At 42.5% G+C, this 24,708-nt stretch overlaps 1 protein-coding gene across 6 annotated transcripts in view; it reads left to right on the forward strand.

The window, feature by feature from the left end:
- Window positions 1-24,708, forward strand: part of ZNF592 (zinc finger protein 592) — a 424,279-nt gene that overhangs the window by 91,032 nt on the left and 308,539 nt on the right. The gene's annotated exons all lie outside the window — the stretch shown is intronic.

Genomic DNA, 24,708 nt, shown 5'->3' on the forward strand with positions numbered 1-24,708 from the left:
TTTTGTTCCTCCCTTGGCGTGTGTAAAGTTGAACTATAATGAGCTCATCATATAAACAACTCTGAATCTATGGTGTAGAGCTATGCACATCTAAGTGTCTGCAAACACAAAAACTCACTGAGCTTCCAGACCGTGTAAATATCCTAAGACCATCCACTATGGTATTAATGACAAAGATGGTAAATATCCTAAGACCATCCACTATGACAAAGATGTCCAATATGTGCCTTTATGTGCCCATGATAAATGAACTATAATGAGCTCATCGTATATAAAAAAAAACCTGCAAAGAGCCGAGGTTGGTGACCTAAACATTCTATAGCAAAAACGAAAATAAATAATAGTGTTCATACATTTCTCGTAATTTAAAGAGTGACAATAATTAAATGACATAGAGTGTATGTTGCCTGAACAATCATTTTTGAAGCGAATCAGGAAGTTGGGTCAAAATCGTTATCACAATGGCCCCACACAGGGCGGCCATTTTTGTTCTCATACTAGTTCCCAGGAGCCAGCGGTACTCTTCCGGGTGAATGGAGAAGCTAGCGACCACTGAACAATCTGGATTAGCTCCCCTTTTTATTTTTCTACTAGTCTCTCATAGCCGGCAAATCTCTTTCGGGTGAATCAAGTTACAGGTGTATGGCATTACGAAAATCCAATCAGGCAGCAAAGGCAATTAGTCATGGCATAAATAGCGGATCTACCAACAAAAAAGTAGCAGTGGGTCAAAACAAGGGAACTACAAACTAAGTATCTGTGTGCAAAGTAGGAATAAACTCAACTTATCAAATGGACCAGTGAGATCTCACTTAGGGTATTCATTCTTTGTGAAAAAATTCCCATCAGTCATCGACCAAGAACGCCCTTCATCATTTGGGATCCTTCACTCCATGAAGGTAAGAGTGTATACCCACAGCGGATTGGCAGATGTATAAGCCTAATCTAGCATGTGGGTCCCAGTGATTAATAAGGTATATAAGGGTGTTGGGTTTCAACTGAATAGCAGTGCAGAAATTGTGAAAAAAACAATGAGTGGAAAAGTGTATCAACAAGTAAAATTGGATAGTAAAGGGGTGAGAAACTTTAATATGCACCTCTTCACTCCCAAATCATAAAAAGAGTGCGAAATAGTAGTATAAACAAATGACTACTAATGAGTGTGTTAGGTCAACATGTTTCTGCAGACTAAACGGAGCCATAAGGTAAAAATATAAAAAGGTAATTTATCACCTGATTGTGATATGAATCAACCTTCTCCTGACTTCATGGTCCAAATAGTGCGTCCGAACAACACATAGACAGATACATAGAAAGAAAACGTACGACAATTGGTCATAGTGTGTTTGTTGCCTCATATTCCTTAAGAGGCACTGCTCCTATTGTTAACATACATCAATAATATGTATACCTTTACTCAATAGGCACACATACACTCAAATGTACACCCATGTACAATCTCACTCACCTCTGTGGCAGGAGAGGACTGCTCCACCTCACCTGGCTACAGCGCAGGTAGTGGAAGCACCGCTCTAATAAACAAATGAAGAAAAAATAGGATTTTTGATAAGGGACAAATACATTATCAGGTTCACACAACTGCTGTGGCAACACACTAGTGCAGGATACCTTTTGGCTCCATATTAATCACTGGGACCCAAATGCTAGATTAGGCTTATACATCTGCCAATCCGCTGTGGGTATACACTCTTACCTTCATGGAGTGAAGGATCCCAAATGATGAAGTGCGTTCTCAGTCGATGACTGATGGGAATTTTTTCACAAAGAATGAATACCCTAAGTGAGATCTCACTGGTCCATTTGATAAGTTGAGTTTATTCCTACTTTGCACACAGATACTTAGTTTGTAGTTCCCTTGTTTTGACCCACTGCTACTTTTTTGTTGGTATAACTGTTATGGTAGGGGTAGTAGCATTGCTTGGTCGTTAAACTTCCCCTAGGACCCTCCTCGCTCTTTTTGTGTTTATAAATAGCGGATCCCCAGTATGCCGCACATGAACCATGGAGCAGCACGGAGGTATGATGCGGGCGAGGTATTACCTGCTTTCACGCAAGTTATACTTTTGCAGAGTCTTTAAAACCACTGGCTAAACGATTCTTGCCCTCCCGCTCCTAACAAACAAGTCCCTTTCTTGTTTTGATTTAATCACCCAAATCAATATGCAATGTTATTTTATTTCGTTTTAGAAGGGAAAATTCTAATTTTTTAAAAGGAACCCTCCCCCCTGGTGCTAGCTCATGTGGCATATCGACCAGAAAAAAGTGAATGTATTCTCTTTAATCATAACCAAAACGATTGTCGTTATCATGTATTTGTATGAAAATACTTTCGCACATAGAGTGTGTACCATAACAACAAGAGTGTGTGTATAAATGCATGTCGGCCAGTACAAAAGTGTGTGTGTGTTGATGTTCAGTCTAGTTCACAAAAGGAAATGCTCTTCACATAGAGTAATGGTGGTATTCACAGCCATAGAATCGAACTGAGAAAAATATATCACAGTTCTTTAAATAATCTTTCTATACACATGCTAAGAACCAATCCACACTATGATGATGTGTTATGCAACAAACAACCAGTCGGCTGTGTATTTATGTGTTTTATGTCTCTTTTTCTCCTTCCTTCACAGGTACCAATTTGGTAATTTTTAGGGGCTCTTCAACCCCTTTTTTAAAACTGACCAGCCTATTTTTGTGGTCCGTCATCGTGTGATAATAGGCATACTATGTATCCACATCAATATCAGAGTGTACTAGGGATCGTATTTAGGTCCTGATGAGAAAAGCAGTGGGGACTGCTTTCGAAACATGTCGACCAAGTAGGGAGTAAGATTTACCCCCCACTTATTCCATTCCCCTTTTTTAAGGTTTCCAGCTAGGGAACTGAATTAAGTATATTTTTTCCACTAGCCAGGAAATTTTTAATCTTTTTTTGTAATCCTCCCTTTCCCTACCCCTCTCACAATTCACCACACACATAGTCTATTCACATAAAATAAGGGATCCCGCGTAGTCGTAGGTCGTAGCACGCCCCGCCCCGCCCCGTAGAGGGACGGGAAGACCCCTATGATGAAGCATGACACTATGGGAATCATAGTGTGTGAGTGGTATTTTAAAAACACCTAGTGCTTCTCCCTAACATCTCTAGGGAAAAGCTTTTTCTCTGATCACAGAAAATTAAAAAAAAAAGATACACATGATAAAATCTCATTGTTTATATACGGACTTAGAAATTAGCCAAAATATAGCAAAACGTTGGTTTTTTAAGGGGGGGGGGGAGTGCTGCAGAAGAAAGCATCTGGGGTTTCACCTACAAATGGCATGAATAAAGGGTTTGCAGTGCTAAAATCACCTTCTTCCCAGCTTTAAGGAACAGGCAGACTTGAATAAAAAAACTATTTTTTAACATATTTTTGTCATTTTACTGGGAGATAGCCAATTTTTCCTATTGTTTTGTGCTTCCAACCTCCTTCCAGTTAGTGGTGGAAAGTGGTGTGAATCCCATGGTGGATCCTGGAAAGCTATACATTTCTGAAAACTAGGCCAAAAATGTATTGTAAAGACGTCAAAATTATCTTAAGTTCGGGGTGTGCTGGGGATTCTGGACTCACCTGTGTGTCTAGTTTTCAGAAGTGTCTTGAATTGATAGGTTTCCCTAGATGGCGGCCGAGCTGGGACTGAAAACCGCAGGTGTCCCCATTGCAATACCAGATTGTTTTGTAATCAATCATTTTGATGTCTCCACTATAATGTTTGGGCCCGTCCCTGTCACAGGCACTTAGCCCACCCACACAAGTGAGATAGCATTTTTTCTGGGAGACCTGGGGAACGCTAGATGGTAGGAAATTAGGCATTTCCTTGTGATGCTGGAAGAATATGGCAAAGAAATACAAGGCCAAAGTGTTGCTTTAGTCCCAGTTTGAGGTTCGCAGGGCATTGTGGGTGAGAAAACATAAGGGGACCACGGGAGGCACAACACCCTGTACTCCCCTGTGTGTCAAGTTTTTGATAATATCTAGAGTTGGTAGATTTTCCCTGTAGACAATGTACACCCTGGTAGCGAAAGACAGCAAAGGCAAATATTAATGCACAACCATCTGGTTGCATTTGGCACGAGGGTGAGTGAAAGGTTCAAAATTTAAATTTTACTAACAAGAGAGTTCACAAAAATGAAATACACAGTAAATAATTGAAAGTTAAAAAATCTGAATCAGTGGCTCACAGCTCACGAGCTGTAAAACCGCAACGAAGCACCAACTGCATTACAGGCCATTCACACACCTTTCATGCCTGACGCACACAAAACCATTCACACCGCCAGCCGCGGGTTCATCACATTGCAGCACTCACATCAACAGACCGTCACTTTCGTAGGCCCACATGACTGACACAGCAATCACTCCCGCTGGTGGCTGACTGAGTGTGTGGATTGGCGTTTGGTTTGCAGTGGTGTGTGGTGACCAGCAGCAAGACAGTACTCACACCCTGCCAGCCAAGTCCCTGTCAGACATACTGCCAACCAGGTGGCAGTACACACACACCTCCAACCAAGCACCGGTCTACGCACACTGTCAGCCAAGCTCCAGTCCACACACACTGCCAGCGAAGTGCCATCTATGCACAGCAAAACACTTTTTTTCTAGCAAAAAACCCCTCAAACCAATGTGATGGAGATGAAAAACAACTAGGACCTCAGACACAACAAATCTAACTAAATGCATTAAAATACTACCAACTGTGAAACTGAACAAAAAATATGAAATGGTACAGACCAGTCTGTTCACTTTTACGCTCACGGTTGCTCCCAATAATTCTGTTGCATATGTTTCAAATAAAACATATGGGTATAGATAGCCCAGGTTTAGAAGGACACTCAGGAAACCACATGCAACTCCCCTTCTGCACGCCTCTTCGGGCACAGACTCTACATCGCCTACAGGGGAAGTTTTTTTGGGGCTTGGGAGGAATGTAATTAGGAAATGGCGCTCTTTCAATCTAGCCACGTCCTCCACAACTCCAACTCTAGGAACACGTGCCTGCTCCACTACAACAAGGCTGCCTATCTCAGCCTGCTGAAACTGAACAAAAGTCATCTTTGAAATTTAAAAGCATTAAAGATTGCCAGATGAAACTGATTGACAGCCTGCTTCTTTATACCAAATGTATGCCATGCGAACAGCACTGTTGGTCTCCAATCTCTGATCTACTTGATCTACATCACCCATGTGCTTATCGTAGACTGAAATGCAGGCAGATTGCGCACTTCAGCAAACTGACCTTAAACAGCCACAGTTGAAGTACTTTAATCATGAATGGTAATCAGCATGTAGACATCTCTCCTGTCTGAAAATGTCACTGCTAGAAGTTCATCACTACGCAAGACCCTGCAATGTCCCCGCTGAAGTTTTTTTATTTTTTTTTTACTAACAAGCTCTTTATGGAAACCTTTATGGTTGGAGCAGATTATGCCACATGAAAATTTAACACCAGTGTAGAAGTTATCTACGTATTAATGGTACTCTTTATTGAAAAATCCTTTAGAAACTTCCACACAATTTTCTCACTGCCTCAAATAGTGGCTGGACAACTGGGGGGGGGGAGAGAAGGGCAGATAATAGTGGAGTCCCTACCAGTATACTCCCTAAAATTATAGACCTATCCAGTACTACTCTGACAGCATGTACGTCTTTATTCCATAATGTGTCCTCTTGCTAGGAATGTACTGCCTAAAAACTAAATGGCCCATGAACAGGGCTAAAGACTCATTCATTGCTATTTGTTTGCCTGGAACATAGATCTCTGAAAAGCGATCTACAAAATAATCAAGATATTGATCATTGGTATAAATACTGATCACAACTCATGTTTGCAGAAAGTATAGCAGTTGCCATCAAGCGACTAGTAGACCACTATAAAGCATGCTACGGCTTCCTTATCAATCCCATCAAAGTCATAGCTTGAGTATTGAGCAGCCTGAAGAATGTGTGTGAGGAGCAAGTTATACTTAACACAATTAGATGAGAGGTTTAACACACCTCAAGCTGAAAATTATGCACCTAATTGATAAGCACAACTGTTTAAGCAGTGCATGAAACTTGCTTTATTTGAGTTTATGGACTGCCACTGTTCAATGTGTTGTATTGCTGTTATAAAATACAATTAACTGCATTACCCTGTCTACATTTTAAATAAGGACCTATGATGTGTAACTGAAATGCGACTCCTATGGCTCCCTCCCTGGCTGTAGAGTCTATAAAATAATGCAAGCATTGGCATACCCAATTAGTCTTGCTGTTGTAACCTTGTAAGCGTTAAAAGTGTTTATCTATGCAACACATTAACCCGCCGCTGGACAATTTTTAGTAATGGAACTAGTGCTTATTTAAAGCTCATGTAAGGCACATGGTCTATCACCCTTAAACAACAACAGTGCAATACCTGACGCATATTAAGTTGAGGGCTTCCTATGCGACATATATAATGTGTAATGTCCCTCCGCTCCTAACAAATATTCTTTACATGTATGTATGCACACATAAACAACTACCTACACAGACAATGTCATGATAAAGCAGCACAGTCTCACATTTCATTATAGAAGTTTTTAAAGCACCCATTTTCGGCTAATGGCAACAGCAGAGCACTTTAGTTAGAAGGGCAAAATAGAAATAAAGTAACAGGAGTAAGTTAGTCTAGTTAGGTGCAGAGGGCCCCCCAAATATAGCATTCTCTGCTGGCTGGCCCACAAAGAGTTCTTCAGTTGATAGACCAATTGAATAGATCATCTTGGAGAAGTTTCTTGACTAGGAGATGGTTTGGTTCTGCACCTAGAAAGGTTTTTGAGTGTTCCATAGTTTAGGACCCTGCTCTGCTGCTGATCTTCCATCATAATTCTGCCTCTTGAAAAGGCATCGGTGAAATAGGTGAGAGATAGCGGGCTGAAGGTCGTTGGCGCAAAAGAAAGCATACCTTTAAAAGTGAGCAGAACTTTCTTTCAAAAGGCCTACTGAACCATATAAAGCGATTAGAACCTGATCATTGATTCCACCGGAAGTGAATGTGTCACTTGCATAAATGGTTATAAGGAGCCATCCTATGAATGATGTCAGAATGACAAACCCCAAGAAGCACATTCTAGAATTCCTAACATTAATTGTTGCTGGAGCAGTAGTGGCTAAATACACTATTACTTTATTTTTTCAATGACTGGCCCCTTTAAATAAACATATTCTCAGAAGACTGAAACAAGTATTACAAAACAGTGATCAAGTGTTGAAACAGACACGGTAGTTCCTTTGAAGACAGGACAGTATTTAATTCTTTTTAATTTTAGGCGGTGTACAAACACTGAGCAGAGCACTGGGCAGTACACACTGTGTATGCATAAATTCATACGTTGTGAACTGCACACTAAGTACATACAGACTGTCCAAACACCCTTCCTTCCCCGTTTGTTCACTCCATCCGCAGGTAAATTAAATGTTGATGGTACATAACAAACCCGTATTCCAAGGTGCTCCACGGACACTGGATAAGTTCGTAAGCAGCCATGGTCAGCCTCTGTTTCAGGGAGTCATTGCTTGGGATAGTGTGTCCTGTGGTTCATCGGTCCTATTGTGTGCTCCTGAATGAATTATTTTTACTGAGTGTACCGTGGCTAAATAATTAGCCAAGATTGTGAGTGCATAAACAAGGGGTATTTTGTGGGATTAAATACTATAAAAAAGACTTTGTCTGAGATGATGTCAGAAATTCGCGGCACAATAAAAGAACACACAATTGACAGAAACTGTCTGATTTTTATGCATGTTACCGGGAAAGTAACTTCTAGCGTCTTTCTAGGAAGTTGGAAGATGGATTTTGCGGTCCGTGTCGTAGGAAAGAAAAGCGACTCCTAAATGAAACCGAAGCCTCCATAGTACCTATGTTTTTGATATGACTGCTCGCCTACTTCATAAGTTCAAGGATATTTGTAAAGCACTAAAAAACAGAAACAATCACCCAGCAAATGTGAACTACTGCAACGCCTACTACAAGGCAGTAACATGGAGTCACTCTGAGTCGAAGTGATGCTGTTCCAGTCCTTCTCACCCAGGCAGGAGAACAGCACGCAGTAGGGCAGTACGGCAAGGCAGAAGTCCAGCAAAGCAGCAGTCCAGCAAATTTCCAGCTTCCTGCTCCTGTCGTTAATGGGGGGATGGACTTCGGGAGGAGTCGGCAGCTGCAGCCCTTGAGAGGGAGCGAAGAGCATCTGTTTAGAATACACGCGAGCTGCTAGGGACGGTTAGGTGCCTGAGGGAAATCATATGGCCCAAAGTGAAAGGATTCATGTAGCAGGGGCAGTCTCCAGGGCGAAATAAAAGGAGGGACTACTAGCTCCAGTTTTGTTAATTATTTTCTAAGAAATCTTTAGGTACTCTTATCAACCTTTTTTTTCTTGTAATTTCTTTTTCCATCAGTTGTACGTTCTAATATCACTTGCTTTGTAATAGTATCCATATTTTTTTCTTCCTCTTCTACTGTATAATAGGCATTTTCCAAGAAGTTTAATACCTGCAGAGCAAAGATAACTTGATGGAAAATTAAACTTTGTTGAAATCAATTTAATTCTACCAATTTGCCAGTTGTATATAGGAGGGGCTACACTAATGTGTCTAGTATTTGATGAAGAGCTTTGCAACAGCTGCATGTAGAAGAGGTTCTGCCATGGTAAGAAGGGCTATTGATGTCTGCTCATAGAAACATTTGTGTGTGAAAGAGGCTTGGCCTAGTAATGAGTAAAGTGTCTTGTGGGGACTCAGCTTTTTCTGAAAACCTTTGTTTAGGAATACAACTGTATAGAGAAGAGACTTGGCATAGTAGAAGTGTGTGTACGTGGTCGGATACCGGCCACATGAAGCTACTCTGCCTAGTAATAGCTAGTGTTTCTACTAGGGGTCTGGAATCTTGAGTAAAAATGTTATTTTTGTAGAAGAGGGTTGTTCTACCAGTACATAGTATGTGTGGTGAGTTACAGGAGTATTCAGGATGTGCTTTGGAAAGCATTTTGGATTGTGAGCACCCAGACCTCGTGTTTGTGCACTATGGTTCCAACGACCTGGGCATATTCTTTGGGTTTGTACTTGAAATCCAGATCACTTGTCTCAAATTCAATATATTTCATTTTATAATTGCTGCTTGCGTCTTGAACTCCCAATTTGAGAATAAAATACATACATAAAGTGCAGCTAATAAAAAAAAAAAGTCACCCCAAAAAATCTAAGCCTGTTGAAAAACAATGTAATAAGAGCCTCAGAAATTCACTGATAAAACATTATAATAAGCGTTGTGGTTAAAGTATGTGGTAAAAATTAAAAACCTCTGAAATTGCCCTGTCCTAATTATGATCTCCATCAGAACCATAATATTCTCGGGGTCACACTCTTAACGAAGGAAACTATGGATTTGCAGTATGTTATATTAGAGGAAGTGACAAAGAGTGGGACATATAAGAATTGTTTGGTGGGGTTACACCTTAACATTACTAATGTTCCAATTTAAGTCTTATCCGTGATACTATATTTTCACTTAAGTAGGTTTTAGTTCCTTCCAGTCACGCTCATATTGCTTTCATCCTTGTGGATGTTTAAATGTAATTTTAAAAAAAATTGCATCTCTCTCAAAATCCATATAACTGTTTCCAGCGCCAGTCGCTCGTTCATCACAGGCATCATATAATTAGGCATATAACTAGCACTTTGCACAGGGCCTCTTCACTGATAGTAGTGGAGACACGTAGGTGCTGCAGGAGATTTCTCACTCAGGAATACTGCTGCCAGATTTCAGTACTCTTAAAAATGCAAATTTGATCAATTTCCTGCAAATTTGATCAATTTCCTTTCAAAACATTTCATGTTCACAGTCTTAATGTCCTTAGTATACTTAAGCAGATCATACTCGCACTATCCATTGCCCATGCTCTGCTAGCATGCTTAAAGCTGTTTATCCAATAAAATTCAGTTTTCCAGTCACTGACATCCTTTCCTCACATACACAACTTGATTGAATGCTTGAAGTTTGCTTACTATGCAGGTGTAAGCTACTAACAAGGTATACATTTATTCATCCTTATTCGTTAAAAGCCGTTAAGAAACGGGCCTGACCTTTGTAGCCAGATATTTCCAGCATGTACACATATCCAGCCTAATTAAAATGTATAAAACAGTGATGGCTTCAAACATTCTTTAAGCAGCAAATTTTATTATCTTTTTCAGAGCAGTGGGTTAAGTACTATTCAGCTGAGAATTAAGATCCATTGTGCACTGGGGCTGTAAATGTAAAAATAAAGTATTTTCGAGTATAGAACAAGCTTTATACCATTTGTCGGCCCCCATTTTTACCACACTGGAGCATTTTTTTTTCTTTTTAAATGTACTATAACTTATACTCATCATGCAAACACATCGGGAGAAACGATGGTCAACTCCCTCTCGGGCATGTCTGTTGTCTTTCACAAGTTGATAAGTGCTGTTAGAAATTAGTTTGTAGGTTGGCTGAGGTATAAGCCAATGCCAAGCAACAGATACAATCCTAGTCAGGGTAAGATGCTGGCAAATCCTAAATTAACCTGTTCTCACACTCAGGCAGCTTGGCACAGAGCAGTTAGGCACCTTAGAGGCAAAGTATAAAGTATTAGTGCAACACTTCAAACATTAACACACTGAGAACATCACACAAAAGGATTTCACACCAGGTTAGAAAAATAGACCATAATTTCATAAACAAGATCAAAATGACAAAAATCCACTAAGTAGAACTTGAGATATGACTGTTGAAAGAATATACTGTAAAATGGTGCTTAGAAGCAGTAAGAGCTATCTGCTTGCGCTGGAAACGGTCAAATTCAAAAGTTGAAAGCGACCCTAATGATGCCTGGGCCGGATACGGGGGCCCAGTTAAGACCGTTGAACCAGGGGAGCAGCCAAAGCGATGAGTCACTGTTGATCCTCACAAAGGTGATGATGTGCTGGTCCTTGTCTGCACAGCAGCGGCGATGTGTCAACTCTGATTAGCGCAGGGACTGCAATTCGGAGTTCTCGTTGTTGAAGCAGTTCTGAAGACCACGAGTAGAGGGTCATGCTGTGCTGGTTTCGAAGGTGAATATGTTGGGTTGATTCATACAACAGAGGCAATGCGCCTTTGCTGGTCATTCAAGAAGTGTGATGTCCCGGTTCTGACCCACACATCGGCGCAGGTTCTGGAAAAGATGCATGGGTCTTATTGAAAAAAGCACCCCAGGCCTCACTACCAAGGGTCCAGGACTTGGTGACACCAATTGGCAGGTCAGACTCGCAGATGGCAGAGTCAATGCGCATAAGAGTTGGAAGTCTTTCTTATTCCTGAGACCTCAGATCAGGAGGCAAGCCAGCAAACCCTTGGAGTCACTCTGAGTGCAAGTGATGAAGGTCTAGTCCTTCTCACACAGGCAGGAGGGCAGCAAGCAGTAGGGCAGTACGGCAAGGCAGGAGTCCAGCAAAGCAGCAGTCCATGAGAGTGGCAGTCCTACAGCAGCACAGCATTACTTCTTCCTGGCAGAGCCTTCACAGGTCAAGAAGTGTACTAAAGTAGTGGGATCAGATGTTCAATACTTATATTCAGTTGTATCTTTGACGTGGGGGAGACATCAAAGACAGGTCTTTGAAGTGCACAGAGGTCCTCCCTTCCTTCCCTGGCTCTAGACTCACTATAGGAGTTTAAGCAGCCTATTCAGGTGGAAGTGTGATGCTGAGCCCAACTCCTCCCTTCTATCCTCCCAGGATGGCCAATCAAGTCACATGAGCTCCTACTGTATGGCTGTCTAGGGGGGAGTACAAAATGCCCAGTTTTCACACTTCCCAGATGTGTATCAGAGGCAGGCAGCATGCACCACATGGCTAAAGTGCGAAAATGCCAACTTTCTTAAAGTTCCATCTGTCATTTGTGTGTCTGTTGCTTACTCGCCCTAAGTGTACCGGGTATTCCCAGATGTGGCCTCACTTTGCCACTGGATTGAAGCTAGCCTGGCTGATGAGGTGCGATACCCTAAAGCCGGTCCCAGGATGCTTGTTTCTGGTCCAGGGAGGACCTGGCGTGGCAGTTTGGGCTGGACTGTTCCCATGTGGAGTAGGGTCAGACTGATTTGCTTATGGCTGCGTCTAAACTGGGGTGGCATGGTGAGCAAAAGAAATGTGAATTTAGCCCAGATCTCTTGACAGGAGGTCACTGTTTGATTTGTTCTGCGTCCATCATCAAAGTGGCATTTTCAGAACTGAAATTTAAAATCACCATAAGTTGCAATTTTCAATTCTGATTTCAGAAATACCCAACTTGAAAAAGTCTATTACTTCATAAACAATGTAATAATGTTATATTATATTAGAGACGGGCCTTTTAGTAGTGAAAACTAACTTGAGAGGACATGTAAAATGTATAAGTACATGTCTTACCTTTTCAATACTTTGCACCTAGCTCTCTAGGGGTGACTTATATGTAGGGCTCACGGTTTTATGGTATTTATGTTTTTTGCCATTTCCATCTGTATTTATCCACATTTATTTTTGCCACAAGCAAAAGACTACGCTGCCGCTAGTATTTTTCCACATTTATTTAAATTGACTATTTTATTCGTTTTCCGGTACAATATAGGCTATATTGTACTAGAAAACGAATGAAAAATTGGTTAAAAAAATGGCAGGATGTGTAGGGTGGAGGGAGAAGTGCGAGGTGGAAGCATAGCTATGGGGCCTTTGGTGTTTGGTAACCCGGGGGCTTCTAACAAAAAACTCTGGTCCTATATAATGCGACCCTTACCCCGGGTTGCAACAGCCCTTGCTATTCCATTTCATGCACCACATAGGTCTCAGCAAACACACTGGATTGCTGGCCTTCCCCACCCCTGAAACCCCAGTTCTGGGACCAAGTAAAAGCCTTGCCAGTGCTCCTGCTTCCTGGCCTTCAGTGCCTCTGCTAGTCCAGCACTCGCACCTCATTCAGCTGTCGGTGCACCCTGCCTGCTCTCTCACTACTGCCATTAAATCACCAGGATCCAGACACAGACCCACCATCGCGCCACACTCGGAACCAGCAAGTCGCTGCAGAGCGGGACCCACGCACCTTTGTGAATGTACTTGTTGTAAGAGAGCTACTAATTCTGTGTTGGGAAATTCTCGCATCAAGAGAATCCTAGACAGGGTAAGATGCGGACAAACCCTAAATTAAGTGCTCACCCTGAGGCAGCTTGGCACAGAGCAGTTAGGCTTACCTTAGAGGCAAAGAGAATGACGAAGGATCGCGCAGAGCTTTAGTGGGAGGGGTATCCACCTACACCCAGAGTTCCAACAGAACTCTCCAGTACTTATATAGTACTGAGAACGCTGACCAGCTCTGAGCAATGTGCTGGAAAAGCTGCCTAGCTTTGATAAGGCTCTGACAACACTGCCCAGCTCTGACAAGTTACTGAGGACACTGCTCAGCACTGAATGTTGTGAGCGAGCTACCCAGCACTCAGCAATGTACTAAGATATCTGTCCATCACTGACATCGTATTAAAGAAGTCGCTATGTATAATGTATCGAAAGAGCTGTGCGGCACTGAGCAATGTCCATCTATTCACCCTCAAAGTACTAGTGAAGCAGCCAGCTACCTTCACTGCAGTGGACAAAGGTACTGGGGCAGGGCAAATAATCTCTCCTGAAGGACTTGGTCATTCTCACCTCTTCGCTTACATCTTCATGCTGAGAGTATCCTGACATCAGCCTTCTCAGTGGATACAATGCTCGAGCCTCGTCCAACCACCACAGCATGTCTATTGCAGTCAATTGACTGGCCTGCTCTGGAGGTGCCAAATCCTAATGGAAGTACCAGCAGCTAGTAAGGTTTTCAGACCCCTGCGACAATTGACAATGCACACATGCGCTCGGTTATGTGAGTGCACTGCTACCCTCGCCCCCACCCGTCCTGTGTGTCAGCCCTGGCTGAGACAGCTCCCCAGGCACACTCACAGACCAGTTTTTAAGCTGCCAGCCGCACCCAAGCACTTCACAGGTCTTTAAAAAGACCATTCACTTGTTAACGAGGCTTTGTTGTTCTTTTCACCCCTTCTTACCAGACTGCGGGCAGTGTCTACAGTTCCCCCTGTGCTCAGTGGCTTAAACACCGAACCGTAAAGAGCTGCCTTTAACACGGCACAGCAGAATTGTTTGGACCAAAGAACTCGCACTGACAGAGGGAAGAAACTCCTCATTCACAGCATCAGGCCAGGGTCGAAACAGCATATAGACCCCCTCTCCATTAGGTGCAGGCAGCTCACACCGAGGTCTATAAATAATGTGATACCCTCACTCCCCCAGTGTGTAGAAGAAAGTGAAACCGGGGTGTATATCCCATGTACACTCTCACCATTTAAAGACAGCGCATGCTGGAGTTTTAATACCATAAATGCTCTTGCAACATTGTACCCATGTAATTCACCTTACACTGGGTCTAACTCCACATAGCAGCTGCCTACAATGGGTCTAGACACCGCTTAGTCGGTCTCCGCCACCTGTTTACGTGAGTCAGTAAATTACACTGAATTTACATTACACAGAGACTCCTCCACAGACCAGCTGCTCACAGCGGGGTCCCAAGTAGCAGGCAGCGGCAGGTATTGTCGATGGAGCAGACTTACACCAGGTCTAAATCAGGGCCACTGAAGTCATGAGATTCTACAACAAAATACCGACGGCAGCGCGACAAAATGTGCGAGTATGTTGCCGTTTCTAAATATAAATACAGACAAAGGAAACATAGTTTTCCGTCTGTATTCATATGTAAACATCTGTAGAAACGGAAAACCGGGAGCCCTACTTATATGAATAATAATAAGTAATACTTTATTTGATTTGTGAAAATCATAAAAGGGTGGATCTTACCACCATGAGATAAAGCTTGACATCTTTGAATCAATGTAAAAACAACGTCAAATCACATAGAATAATAATACCTTAAAATAACACGGAGATTAGCAAATTGCTCAAATATGCTGTCACTGTGTAAAGTTAAAAAAAGAAAAACTCAAATGGAGCTGGGCAAGGGGATAACTATCTCGTTAAAGCTACCAGACAACAAATGGGTACTCTTGGCGGGGATACAAAATACTTGGGGGGTTAATTGTGACTTAATGGAAATAACACATTGTTAACTCAGAATGAAGTTTTTTTTTTTTATAAACTGGAAAAATAAAATAAAAATAAGGGTATCCATTAGGAGTTTAAGGGAGAGTCCGGGGCCAGCCTTGTGGGGACCAATTGGCCCAGGTCGTCTTTAATTGTTTCCTTATTTTCCAGCTCTTGGGCAGCGTGAGCCAAGAATTTTATAGTTTTGCAGGAAAGTTGTATCCAAGACCCGCTAAGGCATTTTATCACCGCCGTCCTGCAGGATCTTACTTGCGCTTCTCTTAGGAGTGGTAACAAGAGCATCTTCCTTAAATTTTGGAGTGCCGGGCATATGCATAATAGATGCAATAATGACTCTACGCCCTTGCCGCGAAGGGAACAGTTTGAGGTTGACCAGCTCCGCAGCCATTTGGGGGTAAGGTCTTTACTAGAGAACCAACCCAGCCTCAGAAGGCTTAATTTCCTTTTGTAGTGATCCCTAAAACAGTCTTGCAGGTATGGCTGATGTTTCAGATGGTTATATGTTGGTAACACGATCCAGGCGTGGCTTTTGCCAGCCACTGCGCCTTTGTCCATTAGCAGCGATGCTTGTTTGATGGCTTTGTTGGTGATCTGTTTAAAAGCGTTGTAAGACGCGGGTGAGAGCCAGGCTTCTTCTAGCTTTAACGACTGAAGTGCTTGCCTAAGGGACTTATATGTTGAATTAGGGAGCCCAGCCTGTTTTTCGACTTCAAGCCAGCAGAGGTGGGCAAGTGAGTTGTCTTCGGCGTCCCTCATACGCCAGTAGTATTTGGCCACGGCTCCTTGTCTTGCCGGAGTCTGGTTTGTTAAACCATATTCCAGACGAATTTGGGCTTGTGAAATGTGTCGCAGGATCGAAAAAAGGTTTTTAAACAGTTTTGATTGAGCAAGGTTCAACACTGTAGAGTCCCTTGATGCCATCATTTCCGAGCCATATGTGAGCGATGGCAAGAATTTAGCAGCTACGATCTTTAACATGTGGCCGGTTGAACTTCCGCTTAAATGTTTTTGTATGGTTTTAAAAGCAAATTGAAGTTGTTTGGCTTTTGATTTCCCCTGTTCTAAATGGTGTTTGTATTTTAGTTGGTGATCAAGTATGATGCCCAAGTATTTGTATTTGTCAACCTGTGTTAATATAGAAGAGTTTATCCTCCAGACGAATGTCCCAATTTCGGTGGATCTCCCTGAATTGTGCGTAAGTCGCTTTCTAGGTCTGCGGTGTAGATGTTGAAAAGGCTGGGGGCCAACACGCAACCTTGCTTTAGTCCGTTAGATGTTTGAAATTTCTTTGTTAGGCATCGGCCATCTCCTTTTTTAATTTGGACCCAGGTGTGCGAGTATAATTCTATAATTGCTCCCAATAGCTTTGGCGGCGCACCCCACGCTTTCATTTTGACCCAAAGTTTAGATCTAGGCACTTTATCGAAGACCGCTTTTAGGTCTAAAAAACAGGTATATAGCGTGGTGGAGTTATCGATTGCCTTTTTAGCGAGGAGGGTTAGCGCGGATAAGTTTGCTAGAGTACCCATTCCGGCCCGAAAGCCTGTTTGTGTCAATGGGATTAACCATTTGCTGTTGACCCAAGACTCCAGTTCTACGAATAGGTTTGATGCGTAGATCTTGGCCTCCACATCTATCAGGCTATTAGCCTCTAATTGTTGGGATCTGAGCGAGACCCTGATTTGTATATAGGATGTAGAATGCTGCCCCTCCAGGAATCAGGAATATTCCCGGTCCTTAAGCTATGGCAGAACAAGGGGGATAGTTGACTGGCCCAGAACATTGGGTCTTGCCTAAATAGGGCGTTGGGAAGGCCATTTGGTCCGGGGGCTCCGTCTGCTCCCAAGTGTTTTATGGTGCTTGAAACCTGCATTGGTGTAATCTGGTAAATTTCTCCATTAGCGGTTGATTGCAGGTATCTTTGGATTGAGGAGACTTTGCTTCTGCCATTAATCTCAGGCTTGGTGTTGAGGTGGGCTCGGATAGGGTTGCGAATGTATTGTCTGTGGATGTGTCATGCGTAAAGTTGTATAGTAGATCGATGTGGGTACCCCAAAGCTGATAGGTCAACTCCAAATTGAACTGTCGGTGTTTGCCGTTGAGCATAAAATTTATTTTTGCCCAGAAATCTTTGGAATTCCGTAGTTTGCTAGCTTGGAGTATAGTACACTGTAGTTTTTCCTTGTACTGTTGCTTGGCCGATTTGGTCTCACGTTTTAGCTCTTTTTTTAAGGATTCAATTTTTTTTCAGGGTTTGTTGTGATAGTTGGGGGTCCTTTTTACGTTGGGCCCTGAGATATGAGTTAAGTTGCTTTTTTAATAAACGCAATTTTGGAGTATACAATTTCCCTCCTCCGTTACTTATTGTTTTGTGTCCTCTGTGATTGGTTTGGTATTTTTTGTTTATGTTCACTACGAAGGACTCCCAGGTCTTTACTATGTCTTTTGATAAGGCGGGTGGTGAGAGGAGTAAGTGGCATGTCTCCATTAAGTTGGAAATGTCTTCTTTCCAATTTAATCTTTGCAGGTTAAAAAGTTGAGTGTTCATAGTTAGAGGCTGCGCTTGCTCGGACTTAATTAGTGGAATTGATAGTGTGAAAGTCTGAGGGTAATGGTCGCTTTCACCCCGTTCCAGAATATGGAAGTCTTTGATATGAGGGAATAGGTCAGGGTCAGCTAAGGTATAGTCTATTGTTGAACCTGAATTCCTAGTGACCCTCGTTAAAGCGGCTGGTCTGTAAATGTGACCCCTTTCGTTTAGTGTGTACAAGTGGAGGAATTCCAGTTCTGCAGCACATTTCCTCCCCATTGCGCTTTGTCTACTTTGATTGCCCTGTCGAGGTTCAATGTGGGTAGGAAGAGTTCCCTCCTGTCCTTGCATTAAGTTCATGTTGAAATATCCTGTTATTAGCATGTTATCGCTTTGATAGGAGGATTTCAATGTGTTTATTGCGGTGGTTAGTTGTTTTATCCTCTTCCCTTTGTGTTTTCCACCGGGGTGCATATATAAATTTACGATCAGTAGACCAATGATGGGCGAAATTTCAATTTTGATGCATTGCATCCATGTAGAGTCTAGTTCGATGCAGCTGGCTGACTAAAGAATATCGGTGGATATGAAGATTGAGAGAATGGAAGGTTAAGCCTGGCAAGAGGCTTATCTTTTAATGTCGAAATGGAAGTGTAAATGACACATACAGGCTCTGCAGTGGCAGGCCTGAGCCATGGTTAGGGGACTACTTAAGTGGGCTGCACAATCAGTGCTGCAGGCTGTGTAGCTTTAAATTTACAGGCCCTGGTACATGTAAAGCACTTTAATAGGGACTTCTCTGTAAATTAAATACGCCAATTTGGGATGGGACATCAATACCATATTTGGAGGAGAGAGCACAAGCACTTTAGCACTGGATAGCAGTGGTAAAGCGCACCTAAAGCCAGCAAAAACGATGTCAGAAAAATGCAGGAGGTGGGCAAAAAGTTGGGAGGGGAAGACCACCCTAAGGCTGTCAGGTCTAACAAGCCCTCTTCCCAGTTATTAGATGGCAGTACGCTACCAAACCAGGCATACTCCATGCTACCCCACCCCATTATACTCTGTACCACTCTACTCTGCACCACTCAACACTACGCTACTCCACTCCATACTGCGTCACTGCACCACTCCACGCATCTCTATTCCTCTACTCTAATGCACTCTACCCCATACTACTCTGAACCACTGTGCTCTGTGCAACTGCACTCTTCGCCAGTGCACTCTACACCACACTACTTGTATATCTACTCTGCGTCAATGCATTCTACACCACTCTATTCTACTCTGCACCACTATACTTCACGTCTCTGCGCTCTATACCACTGCACTCTACACCACTGCACTTCGTCACTCTACTATACACCACTGCTCTCTACGACATTATAGTCTGCAACATTGCACTGTTTCCCACTCTGCTTTATTCCAGTTAACTCTACACCACTGAACTCTATGCTACTGCACTCTAGGCCAATCCCCTCTAAGCCACTCTGCACTCTATGACACTCCACTTCATACAACTCCCCTTTAGGCCACTACACTCTGCTCTGAAACAATCTACTCTGCCACTGCAGTCTACGCCACTCTATTGCACTCTGCACCACGCTACTGCACTCTACGCCAATGCAATCTACACCATGCCACTCCACAACACTGCACTCTATGCCACTACTCTGTACCACTCCACCCTGAACCGCCACTTCATTCTACTCTGAAACAATTTACTCTAGGCCATTTCACTCTATGCCACTTCAGTTTACACCACTCTACTCTGCAGCACTGCACACTCGGCACTCTGGTCTTTGCCACTCTACTCTATGCCACACTTCTGCACTGTACGTTGCGCGCTCTATGTAACTGTCAGAGTACTGCATTTACCATGGTGCATTGGGGCTCATTGTGTGCTGGGATGTGAGGCAGTGTTCTCCCACCCTCCTTCACGTTAAAAAGCATGCAAGAAAGACATGAGGGAGGAGGGTGGTATCGGCAACAACAGATGGAGGGAAGCAATTCAAGCGTGGAGGGGTGGAAGAAGGCATCAGCAATAACTGAATGTGGCAGAAGGTTGGTATGAGGAAAAGGAGTGGGCGGGGGGAAGAAATAATACCTGACTCACTGAGCGAGCAGCGGACTGGCACCAGTTAGGTGAATTAATCTGTGCTAGGTGCATGCTTTACTGAAAGGAACTGAAGTGCCACTTGGCCTGTGATGGCTAATTAGGAATCTGTAAAAAGAGTGATAACTAAGCCAAGGAATGTTAAGCAATGAAGGGTGTCTAAGCACTTTTCTCTACACAATACGTCTCGCAAGCAGGGCCTGCTCTGTCACAGGCTCGATCTAACAAGTTGTGATAATCCAGACCCAAAACGTTGACAAGAATGTATACTGGTGGCTACTTAGAGGTAATAACTAGGTGGATGAGTTTAAAATTAGCAAATAGTTTTCCTGAGATGTTCCCCTTTTCACAAACAAACTTTGGGTGCATCTAAATAATGAACTAAATCATTGAGCTTATATTGTAATATTGGTCTTTAATGAGATGCAAATGTACAGAACTGCGGAACAAATTAACATGTTTGAGGATCAGGGTTGGGTTGGGGTGTTCAAAAAACAAGCAGGGGCTACTGGTGTATCGACCACAGGGTTACATTTATGGTGCTTGGGGTGGTTTGACTCTTTGGTCCATCCTACTTTTGCTCTGAAAACTGGGCAAGAACATCCTTCAAATTCTTTCTGCAGAGCAGCCATAGTCTTTTGTAAAAGGTGATCGCTTTCATAGTTGGTAGTGACGATGCTGGGTCTGACTGTAGTACCCAGCACGTGAGCTCAATGATTAGGCTGTCCAGTTTTAGGTTTAAACCTATTATAACTGATAAAACCCCACCGGAAGGGAATTAGCCCTCACCAGTGTAAACATATAAACACTGAAAAAAACCTGCACAACCACAAACTAAATGCCATTCAAAGAAAGGGAAAGGAGAGTGAGAGTGTCCATTTTATTTCTTCTGAAGGGGCCAATACTATGTAACTTTGTTATATAAGGTAATAGTAATAAAGACTTGGCTAACATTATTCTGCTTGAGTTTTGTTGTTTAGGGATGTCACTAAAATGTTGTTTCTTTTTCCTTTTCTCCGTTTTGTGGTCTTTGCTCTAAAGATACAGGGGTTATAAGCATGTTTTAGGTGTTGTTTATTAGGTCTCGCTGAGCCAGCGCATGCGCTGCTCTGCGAGAAATTTAGTAAACAGGCTTTTAAAAGTGCTACCAGAGTCTTTTGCTGGCCTCAAGCTTGCTAGGAAAGGGCGCGTGCACGCGCGCAACTGCCATGTGGATGTCGGTCAAGGCTCATTAAGCCTGGCGTGCCTCTGTCCGCCTTGCTTGATGGCGCTTCAATTCTGTTTGTCTCTGCTCGTGGATTGTAGTGAAGTGTTCCTGTTTTTTTTTTTTCACGCGCAACGTTTATGCCCCGTGTCATCATTCTTCACGGCCGCCCAGCTCTCTTGTTTACTTTGAGCGCAGTGGTGGTAAGTGTTTGTGTTTGTTTACTTTGTTTACTTTGATTTACTGTACTTTATTAATTAATAATGAATACAAGGGAGAGACGATTCAAAAAAAACTCCGCTCATAGCCTCCACTGACTGCATAATAAGGCTCAATTTACAGGGCAGTAGTGGTATTTCTGAGGTCGGGGAGGCACAGACAGGGATGTGCAGTCTTGCTCTCCTGTTTCCCACATTATCACATGACCTGATGATGTTTACCAATTCAGCTGATATTGGTTTTCCTTTTTACCCGCAGGAGTTGGCGAGGCGCTGCTCTTTTTCCATTTTCTCTTTCACTTCTGCAGTACTATGCCAGTCACTTGCAGCACTACGGTTTCCCTTCTTGTCCCTAGTCTCTGATCCTCGCTGCAGTACGGTAGTGTCTGTCATTTAGAGACGCCTGACCAATACAAAAGGGGCCCCCTGAAAAGGATATAGGGCAGACGTCAGGGGATTTTCTTTTTTTTTTACACTACTGCATAGAACGAGTCCACCCTAACCATATATAAAGATGGCCCATAAAGAGTCCACAGATTTAAATGCGCAACATAGAGCTCATCAGCAGGCGACGAACAGGCCACAGGGTGAATTCAACTTCAAGTGATAAATGTACATAATCTTTATTTTCTTTTTCATATTTTCTTTGCACACATTTTATCCAAAGTGATTGATGAAGTGATCCATAAATTCATCAGTTCATTAAAGTAATACATAGATCAATAAATACATACAGGGTGTGTGCTGGTTAAAGGCGGGGGGTCCTCGGCTTTCCCCTTTCATTGCTCTGAGGCTTGAGCTGTGAAAACCGAGGCAAGGAACACGGTTTGTCAGTGAGGGGTAAGATGTCACCGAGGGTGGGGGGAAAGTGCATTCAGGAGCGGTGACACTAGGGGTTGGGTCAATACGTCAGAGTCAAGGCGTGGCTAGAGAGCACAAATCCTGGATTTTAGCATTTGGTTGACCTTTCACAGAGCAGAAACTGCTTATAAAAATATTCAGTGCAAATGCATGTTCAACACATCAATTATCCTTGAAAATCACATTTGTGTTTAAATTATTCAGTTCAGTGATTCAGTTCAGAATGTGCTATGTTTACTTTTTGCCTTCTGTAGAGCACCATAAGTCTGCCTAAAACTGCTTGTACCCTCAGCCACTAGGTACCTCTCTCAGTGTTTGTGTTTGTTGCCCTGGCGTGAGTGCAGACAAGAAATGCATCTAGCCTGGCTATGACAGAGAACTCTCATGTAGAGCTCTGGAAAAATGCAGGAAAGCTAGGGTTGATTGGAGTACTGCTCTAGCATCAATTCTGCCGATTTAGAATATTGCAACAAAAATGCAAAAATGTTACTGTTCTCTCCGGTCCCATGGAAAATTAGAAGATAAAGCCATTTGAGCAAGTTCTACCCAATCCATGTGTAGAATACCCAAATTATTCTTAGCAGGCTGCTGTGATTTTGTAAATACCACTACATCTACAATTTGCATTTGGTTGTAAGCTGCAGTGAATCCAATGCTTGCCATCCTCTAACAAACGGAAACAGGGCTTGCAGTTAAGATGCTTGTCAGTATTGCTGTAGCATATGCTAATTTTGCACTGGAGTCTGTTTGAAATTCATGCGCACCTTGTTTTCAGAAGAAGATAATGGATAATACGCTCAAGTCAGACTAGAACCTTGCTCCTCAGCACCAAAGTAAGTTGCCATTTTGCCACATCCTCTTCAGTACATGCTAGTGGAAATCTCCTGTCTATGGCATCAACTGAAATAAAAGATTATAGCAACACAAATAAACATTCATATATTTTTTTCAAAATAACTTTATTATTTTGTGTCCAAATAAGGCAGTTAGTATAATCAGAAAAACATTTTGCACTGAGCTGCTTTGAAGGGCTGCAGAACACCGATGTCCTGGCAGAACCCACACACTTTTATGGAAATGCAGCACTCTTTAAGAGGCACCGGCTTGGTTTTATTTGAAGAGCTTAAGGTCAACAGGAAACGTCACTTAGCATTGTTCTTCAAACTGTTAGCCTGTGTACTCTTTTATGTAAAGAAAATACAAATGAATCCACATATCGTACAACAAATAACAGGGTCGTCGATGCTGCGTAAGAAGCTGCAGGGCGATTGAGTGAAGCTTTTGTACCTTTTAAAATCGAGGATGCTGTTTTCATGGCTCTGGTTGTACTCAGAACCTTTACGGGTTCTGCTTAAGCACGCACACATACACCCACCCACATACACACACACATACACATGCGCACCAAAACATAGCCTCGTGCTTCCATTTTGTAAATTGCTTTTTTCTTGTTTGAAGTGCCTAGCCCTGGAATTCAGATAAGAGTAATGTGGTCAGTGTTGCCATATATCAGGCATCCAGGCTTTAAAATATTATCCCATGGTGAGCTCTCGGCTCTGGTAATGTTGACAAACCAGATGTCCACTGTACTTTGGGTAACAGAAACCACTCCTCTCTTGGCAAAGTCAGAGCATAATTGCAAAGTTACTTTTGTTCCCAGTCTCATAAACCACAAACTCACAAAACAAAAAAAAATGGTATAAATGCTTTTTCACAAAACAAGCATTGGCATAGCCAATAGGTCTCGCCTTTGGGACCTTAGAAGTATTTAATTATGTAGCACAATATCCTTGGTGCAACATCAACTGTTGCATGGCAACACACTTATAATGTCCTAAAGGCAAGAATTATTGGCTATGCCAAAGCTTGTTTATTTTATAAACTGTAGAGAATCAGGAAATATCAAAATCATATTTGATTTTGGGCTATGTTTGAGTCTTTCACTGATAGGAAAAATGTAGGTTTCATAAGACTCTTTCCCAATATGTACCATCACATTTACCCACAGATAATGTGTAAAACCCCTTGATACATCAGCCCCCTTTTCTAGTGAGTCAGTATTGACAGTGGGTGAATTGCCAAACACCCCAGGCTTTAAACATTCAATGCAAGGTATAGTGACAGGTATATGTAAAAAGAGTGCAGTCACAAAGCATCTGGGATACTGCTGAAAATTTGACACCAGACATTTGAAAACATGGAACGCAGTGTCACTTGGAACGCTGCTGCAAAAAGTTCTTACCAAGTTCAACAAAGATTGGAGGGATTATTTTTGTATTTGCAGTGATTCAGCTACATATATGAAAGTTTTGTGATAACATGTCAAAATCGATACCTGAGCTGAAGTGCTTTCCTGTAAGAGATCCTTGCCACTTGTTAGAGGTATGCTGAAAGCATCTTTACAATCTTCAGAGTTAATGAAGAATGCTGTTGACTTTTTAGTCCAATCTGGTGCACTGTTTTGTTTTGCAAGGAAATTAAAACGCAAATATTTCTCATTTTGTACTTTGTGTGGCATCAATGAAAGAGTCATCCCAACTGTGTCCCTTAGCTGGTGGTTCTCA

The sequence above is a fragment of the Lissotriton helveticus genome, chromosome 3_2 (genome assembly GCF_964261635.1).
Source record: "Lissotriton helveticus chromosome 3_2, aLisHel1.1, whole genome shotgun sequence".
Lineage (NCBI taxonomy): Eukaryota > Metazoa > Chordata > Amphibia > Caudata > Salamandridae > Lissotriton > Lissotriton helveticus.